Genomic DNA, 9003 nt, shown 5'->3' on the forward strand with positions numbered 1-9003 from the left:
ATTACAACATTTATAAATGATAAATATACAATAAACACTTTTAAAAATATATATTATAAAAACCAATCAACTTTTTTTTTATAAAAAATGCAAATGGGAAACGCGAATTACTGTTCGCGCTATTAATTTCTAACTAAAAAATTGTTAAACCATATTGTTGAAATTAAAAATGTTTTTAAAGATATTCAAAAGTAGGGAAGGAAAAATTACCTGACTTTCAGAAAAATTATCGGATATTTCCCGGTTTTCAGATGTTGTAGACACACTGTAAATTCTTATTTTGAAACAATTTAAAGTAATATTCCTTAAAAATATATATTAAAATTTTTTAAATATTTTAATTATATTTTAATGTAGGGTCAACCGGGGTAAATCCGAACGCTTTTACTAAGTTTCAACAATAACATAAGTTTTTTCTTTAAAAAAAAAATACTTCCGGTATTCTGGTGCATGAAGTTGTTACTTTACTTCCATAGAACAATTTTATGGGGTAGAAAAAATTTTTGATAAATTACAATCGCAGGAAACTTAGCGTTCGTATTTACCTCGATACTTTGCAACTTTCCTAAAATACCGGGGTAAATACGAACGCCACTGTATTTCAGAAAAATCTTAGGGAAAATAAATTTAAAGTATTGCAATTGTTAAACTTATATAAAAACTCAAAAAAAATACGATAATAAACCTATTATGTAATAATGCATCATATATAAATACAAAAATCAAACAGGTTAAAAATTAAAATGCATTACACAATTAAAACCTTCAATAACTTTATCAAATCATAACGGATTTTTGCAAAACTTGCTACAGAAAGTATTTTGGAGTGATTGAATGTAAATACAAAAATAAAAGTCAAATTTTTTAAATTCAAAATGGCGGACTTTCCTAAAACTTATTTTTAAAAATGATCAAATTTGCTAACCCTGAAACCCCCCGAGTAACAATTTTCGAGCGAATCCAATGAATTTTTTAATTCTCGTCCGCCATTTTGAATTTTGAAAAACTGACTTCAAATTGGTAATTAGCGACCCCAAAAACCGTAGAATACCAAATTTTATTAAGATCCTGAAAAACTTTTTTCAACAAATCATTTGGCAAAAAAATTGAAACACTCCTTCGAGAGAACAGAGATTAAGTTTCTGCTTATTAATTACTAACGAGAATACGTATAGAAAGAAAAACTTTTTTCTATGTACTTTTATAATGTTAAAATAATAGTGTAATCAAATAAAAACAATTTTGTGTGGCTTTGATGTAAAAAAAAATTATTAAAAATACCGTTCGGATTTACCCCAGTTTTCCAATTTTCTTGGGTAAATACGAACGGTCTGATATTATTAATAAAATTTTACAGAAGGCAAAAATCAAATATAGTTTCTGTTCTAGTATTCATAACAAACAATTATAAATAATAAAATGAATTTTTAGCTTCTTTTTCTTGAAATACGAGACAAAATACTGAAAGAGTGTCATCTTTGATTTTCAATCTTTTTTGCAATACTTGTTATCTTTGTTTATGCTGTTGCTAATTAACAAACAAAAAATGGGATAATACTTAGAATCTCTTCAAGAGGATCTGAGGTAAAAATTCTCATATCGAACTTATTTTTAAAAATTTTAATTAAGCTGAAATAATTAGCGTTCGGATTTACCCCCCGTTCGGATTTACCCCGACTGACCCTACCTAATCCATTTTGTATATTTTAAAAAATATTTTAAAAAAAATTTCTTCAATATTTTTTAATATTAGAATAGTTTTGAATTTTTTAGTGGAATATTACAAAGAAAAATCCTTACAATATCTGACTGAAATATTTTGAAAATATTTCAGAGTTAATAGCAATGTTTTCAAAATCAGATTTAGGGTGCCCAAAAAACCCCGACATTTAAATTTATTTAAGATTACCTCAAAATCGTGTTTTTAGAGAAAAAAAATTAAATACGTATTTAAAAAAATCAGTTTTAGGAGTCATGCTAACCGTTTTTTCTTGAATAACTCATTAAAAAATTTTTTTACACAAGTAAAATTATTGTATAATTGAGTATAAAAGTTTAGATTTCTTGTAAAAAAGAATAAAAAATGTAAGCTAATTATTTTTGTGCAACACAAAAATTAGTTCATAATTAATTAGTGAACTTTTAATAATTGATACCTATCTAAAAGCGTAAAATTGACAGTAAAGCAATTAAAATTGCTAAAAAACATAACACGGCATTTTTTTAAAAGCATTAACGAAAGTAAAGTTTATAAGTAATAGGAAAAGAACATGCATAGAAAATTGTAAGATTTACCATGACATATATGAGAGATTCTTTTTCAATCGCCCCAGCCCAAAAAGTCAATGTTCTGGGATTGGCTTCATACTTTGGTAAATTGTTGTCCTATATGATAGTAATAAATCCCTAAAATATAAACTCATTAAAAAAATATTTGTAGAAAGTAGAGGGGGTTGAAGTTTTGACGTTAAGGGTAACATTGTCATTTTCAAATCCGTATAACTATGACAAAAGTTAATGGATTTTAATTTATCTATAATGAATTTTATTGCATTTTTCACGTACTTTTCAAAAATGTATACGAAATTTAAAAAAAAAAATTTTTAACCCCTTTTTTTTCAAAATCAACCCTTATTTTTCGATTTTCACCCCTTCGGGTATTTTTTTTTTTTTTTTTTTTTATTTTCATTGGAAAGCTGAGGTTTTTTCCGATGAGCTATGTAAATATGAAAATGGGACAACAATAATTTTGTGAGTAACAGAATATTAAAGTAGGCGGTGCCGATAAGGGGTGTACCTGGAGATCATCTTTGAGGATTTAGATAGGCACCGCCTAATTTAATATTATGTTTCTCACAAAATTATTGTTGTCCCATTTTCATATTTACATAGCTCATGGGAAAAAACCTCATCTTTCCAATGAAAATAAAAAAAAAACAAAAAAAAATTCCCGAAGGGGTGAAAATCGAAAAATAAGGGTTGATTTTGAAAAAAAAGGGGTCAAAATTTTTTTTTTTTAAATTTTTTATACTTTTTTGAAAAGTACGTGAAAAATGCAATAAAATTCATTATAGATAAATTAAAATCCATTAACTTTTGTCATAGTTATACAGATTTGAAAATGACAATGTTACCATTAACGGCACCCTTATCGGCACCGCCTACTTTAATATTCTGTTTCTCACAAAATTATTGTTGTCCCATTTTCATATTTACATAGCTCATCGGAAAAAACCTCAGCTTTCCAATGAAAATAAAAAATAAAAAAAAAAAATACCCGAAGGGGTGAAAATCGAAAAATAAGGGTTGATTTTGAAAAAAAGGGGTTAAAAATTTTTTTTTTAAATTTCGTATACATTTTTGAAAAGTACGTGAAAAATGCAATAAAATTCATTATAGATAAATTAAAATCCATTAACTTTTGTCATAGTTATACGGATTTGAAAATGACAATGTTACCCTTAACGTCAAAACTTCAACCCCCTCTACTTTCTACAAATATTTTTTTAATGAGTTTATATTTTAGGGATTTATTACTATCATATATGACAACAATTTACCAAAGTATGAAGCCAATCCCAGAACATTGACTTTTTGGGCTGGGGCGATTGAAAAAGAATCTCTCATATTTGAAGTTATTACTGATGTTTGAAGCTGTAAATACATACTTATGAGCAGGAACTTTTATAAAAACCAGGTGAAAATTAGTCACACAATTTTCGTATTAATTTCGCATAAAATTTCGATTGGAATTCGTGTGGATTTTGCATAAAATTCTTTTTCCATTCTGTTGACTGTTAGTTTATATTTGAAGCTGAGTTTTATACCTGTAAGTAATTAATTCAATTATTAATGAAAGATGCACCTTTACCTATAAACTTTTTCTAATTTCAATTTCATAAACAATAGAATTATATTTTTTGTTACAAAACGAATTGACTAATCTCTATAAAGTATAGATAGTTTACCTAAAACATATACAATTACATAATCAAAATTTTTGATTTTTCAAAAAGTAACATTTTCATTTTTTTATTAAAACTCATTGAATTTTTTTCAAATATTTTTTTCCTCAAACTAACGTTCTATAATGAATAACGATTCAATTTATTTGTGTTGTATTTCAGAATGATTTAAAATACTAAACTTTCTCCTGGGAAACAAAATTCTTCGCTGATCACAATGAGGAAGCAAAATGTTCAGGAAATAAACATTACTTGTGTTATGAAGGATCCCTTTTTATATCATTTACAATTATATAAATGATAAAGAATGGTTGTGAAGTGCAAAAATGTTGATATATTGTTAAATAAATATAATAAAAGCATAAAAATTGTTAAAAAATCCGACACTCCTAACCTTATATTTTCTAACTATTTTCAAGTGTTTTATATTAATTATTTAACAATATATCAACATTTTCGCAATTGACAACCATTCCTTATCATATTTGGAACTCCTTCATAAAATTTTAACTCAATTCATTCAGTATGTTACGAGAAAAGTTACGGACAAATTAACATTACAGACTTAAGAGTCACATAAACTTAAATTCAACAACAAAATTTCAAATATCAATTCCAGAAAATTTGTTGAGTCAAAAATTTTAAGTAATTTTTAAAATAGAATGATTCTGATATGATGTAATGTGTTAATTTTCAGATGTTATATAAAAAGTTTGGATAAAAGTATACTTACTTAATAATGAACAATGTTCATTGTTATGAATTTAATTTACCTGAAAAACAGAAAACATTTTTTCTGTATGAGTAAAAACTGATTAAAACAAAACAATAAATAACAGCGAACATTTTTTTTATTCTCCTTAACTTAGAATATTTATGTGCAAATCAAAGAATAGATTTTCTTGTTCTGATGAATTCTGTTTTCTTTCGCTTCCTCTCCTTCCGAGTAAGCTTTGTATTCGTGACGATTTTCGATTTTTTAAAAATGGGTTATATGGGCTTATTTTTATCTAGAGTACATATATTTCAAGTTTCAACAGTAAATTTCAAGTCCAGATGTATGTGTGTGTATTTCACAAAATCTTGTGTACAAATTATCTCCAATACACTTCAATGGATTGGCTTGAAATTTTTTAAGCTTATTACACTGATCTATATCTAAAATCAGACGCAAGGATTTCCAAAAATATCCACATAATTTTTTTTATGTCACTTTTTCAAAAATTCGAAAATACGTTTTTTAACCAAAAATTTTTTTTACACTATAAATATAATTTTTTTGTTGAAAAAACTTATTTCTCGCATTAAAACGAATTGATTAACCTATATAAAGTCTATATTTTAATTCAAATGTACAAATTATATCACACTATCTCCAAAAATTTTAGCCACATTGATTCATTATTTACAAAGGAAATTGAAAAAAAACTGTTTTTGACGTTCCAGAGTAAATTTTTTCTTGACATACAATGCTGGCTTTTATATAGATAGGACAGTTTTAAAAAAAGGGTAATTATTACTTCGTTTACTCATGTTTTTAAGTATAATATCCAATAATTTAAAATATTTTAAAATTTCACAAACAATTTTTATTTAAATAATTTCTTGCGATTCCTCAATTTAAAAAGTGGGACATTAAACACTGGGACAGGCAAAAATTTAAGTTTATGAAACGTGGATTTTGACAACACTGATTATAAGTTGTGTCAGCTATACGCATGCACATTTATACTTATCACAGCTGTCGGGAAGAGACGACAGGTTTAACTAAAATGTCGACAAAAACGTAAAGCACAGTTGTATTTAGTGATGTTTTAGGAGTAAGAATCCGTTGGAATTAAAATCCTAGCTGATCCTTTTTTCGAGTTATGTTTAAATTTAGATTTTAATAAAAGCTTGAAAAAAATGAAACAGTTTTTTTCAAACTAGACTAATTTTTTAGAAACAATTGAAGTTACTTAGCAACTGCAATTGTTTTTGTTTCCAAGGAGACTCAGTTTAACCTTCTAAAATTTTATTGAGGTTACCAATAGTTTTCGAATAAAATATATCAATGGTTCTGTGTCTTAAGATATTCTTAGAAAGATGTGTCCTGACGCGGTGAAAGGGACCTTATGGTACAATAGCAAATTGTACTTTTGAATGTTCATAATAAAAAATGAATTAAACAAAATAATTTCTAGTTTTTGAAAATGAAAGAGCAACTCAAATAATTTGATTTCAAAAAATTAGAAATTATTTTGTTCAATTCATTTTTTATTATAAACATTTAAAATACAATTTGCAATTGGACCATAAGGTCCCTTTCACCGCGTCAGGACACAGATGGAAAATTTAGTCCCACATAAGAAAATTGATCATAAATGTGATCATGAAGAAAACAGAATAAATTTATTCTGTTTTCTTGGAAAGAAGAAAGATGGAAAATTTAGTCCCACATAAGAAAATTGATCACATTTATGATCAATTTTTTTATGTGGGACTAAATTTTCCATCTTTCTAACAATATCTTAAGAGCATTTGAACCTTCGTGACGTCACAAATCATGGCGCATGACACGCAAACTTCTCAGGTATGTGAAAAGCACAATTTTGAATATTTTTTAAAAAAACCTTTTGGAAAATGTTCAGAATAACATAGACTCTGTCTGTTATGTGCGGAAAATTCAAAATTTTGCGTTTAAAACGTTTTTTAAACAATGTTAAGGTCACAAATCATGGCGCATGACACGCAAACTTCTCAGGTATGTGAAAAACACAATTTTGAATATTTTTTAAAAAAACCTTTTGGAAAATATTCAGAATAACACAGACTCTGTCTGTTATGTGCGAAAAATTCAAAATTTTGCGTTTAAAACGTTTTTTAAACAATGCCTACATATAAGCAATTCGTGTATTTTTCCTTACTTGTGACAACCAACTTAAACATTGTTTAAAAAACGTTTTATACGCAAAGTTTTGAATTTTTCGCACATAATAGACATAGTCTATGTTTCTCTGAACATTTTCCAAAAGGTTTTTTTAAAAAATATTCAAAATTGTGTTTTTCACATACCTGAGAAGTTTGCGTGTCATGCGCCATGATTTGTGACCTTAACATTGTTTAAAAAACGTTTTAAACGCAAAATTTTGAATTTTCCGCACATAACAGACAGAGTCTATGTTATTCTGAACATTTTCCAAAAGGTTTTTTTAAAAAATATTCAAAATTGTGCTTTTCACATACCTGAGAAGTTTGCGTGTCATGCGCCATGATTTGTGACGTCACGAAGGTTCAAATGCTCTTAAGACACAGAACCATTGATATCTTTTATTCGAAAACTATTGGTAACCTCAATAAAATTTTAGGAGGTTAAACTGAGTCTCCTTGGAAACAAAAACAATTGCAGTTGCTAAGTAACTTCAATTGTTTCTAAAAAATTAGTCTAGTTTGAAAGAAAACTGTTTCATTTTTTTCAAGCTTTTATTAAAATCTAAATTTAAACATAACTCGAAAAAAGGATCAGCTAGGATTTTAATTCCAACGGATTCTTACTCCTAAAACATCACTAAATACAACTGTGCTTTACGTTTTTGTCGACATTTTAGTTAAACCTGTCGTCTCTTCCCGACAGCTGTGCTTACACAGCGACTAAAAATGTGATTTTTTTATGCTAAAAAAAATTCAAAATTTATAATTATTAATTACACAGGCACACAAAAAGGAAAATGTGGTTTGGCCGAGACACTACACTAGTCTATTTTCATGTATTTTTTCACGCTGAATCCGAATCCGAAGTCAGAATTATCAGATTGGCTTTTATTCTTGAGATAAACTCAAAAAACTGCTCAGAAAGAAAAATAAATTCAAAAAGTTAAAAAAAATTTTAATGTCACTGCCATAGTGTAATTCCATGTATTTTTTGTCGCTGAATCCGAATCTAAAGTCTGAATTGTTAGATTCACTCAAATTTTAGAGATAATTGCAAAAAAAACGCAAGTAACAAAAACTCAAAATACTCAAAATCAGTTTTTTGGAATTATCTTCAAAATTTGAGCCAATCTGTCAATTCTGACTTCAAATTCTGATTCAGCATGAAAAAATACATGAAAATGCACTATCATAGTGTTTCGGCAAAAAAAAATTTCTTTGAGCTAAAATCGCCAAAAAGTGATAAAAATTCTGAATTAGGGGCACAGATAATTTTTTTTGTCGAAACACTACGACAGTGCATTTTCATGTATTTTTTCACGCTGAATCAGAATTTGAAGTCAGAATGGACAGATTGGCTCAAATTTTCAAGACAATTCCAAAAAACTGATTTTGAGTATTTTGAGTTTTTGTTACTTGCGTTTTTTTGCAATTATCTCTAAAATTTGAGTGAATCTAACAATTCAGACTTTAGATTCGGATTCAGCGACAAAAAGTACATGGAATTACACTATGGCAGTGACATTAAAATTTTTTTTAACTTTTTGAATTTATTTTTCTTTCTGAGCAGTTTTTTGAGTTTATCTCAAGAATAAAAGCCAATCTGATAATTCTGACTTCGGATTCGGATTCAGCGTGAAAAAATACATGAAAATAGACTAGTGTAGTGTCTCGGCCAAACCACATTTTCCTTTTTGTGTGCCTGTGTTATTACAATTAGTGTTCAACAACATTTAAAAAATAACCCTTGGTAAGAGAACGACTATTCAAATTTTTCTACAAATTGTTTTTAGGTTATGACCAAATTATGACGCATGATCAGCAGTACTGTAAACGTGAAAAAAAATAATAGCAATTTTTATATGAAACTTGACAGTCTCCATTTAGAAAATATGTCCCCAAGATTTAGAAAATTTCTTAAAATTTGGGGTAAATAGGGACAGCATAGTTTCTAAGAAAGGTTTAAAAAAAAGTTTCCTTAAGTATAATACTTTATTACTTCCTCCCCTCTCGACGAAGCTTTGTATTCGTGACACTTTTCGATTTTTTTAAAAATGGGTAATAGGGGCTTATTTTTGTCTAGAATGCATATATTTGAAGTTTTAAACAAATGTCCAGATGAATGTGT

This window comes from Leptopilina boulardi, unplaced genomic scaffold (genome assembly GCF_019393585.1).
Source record: "Leptopilina boulardi isolate dan_hultmark-lab unplaced genomic scaffold, ZJU_Lbou_2.1 LbouV2_389, whole genome shotgun sequence".
In the NCBI taxonomy this organism is placed as follows: domain Eukaryota; kingdom Metazoa; phylum Arthropoda; class Insecta; order Hymenoptera; family Figitidae; genus Leptopilina; species Leptopilina boulardi.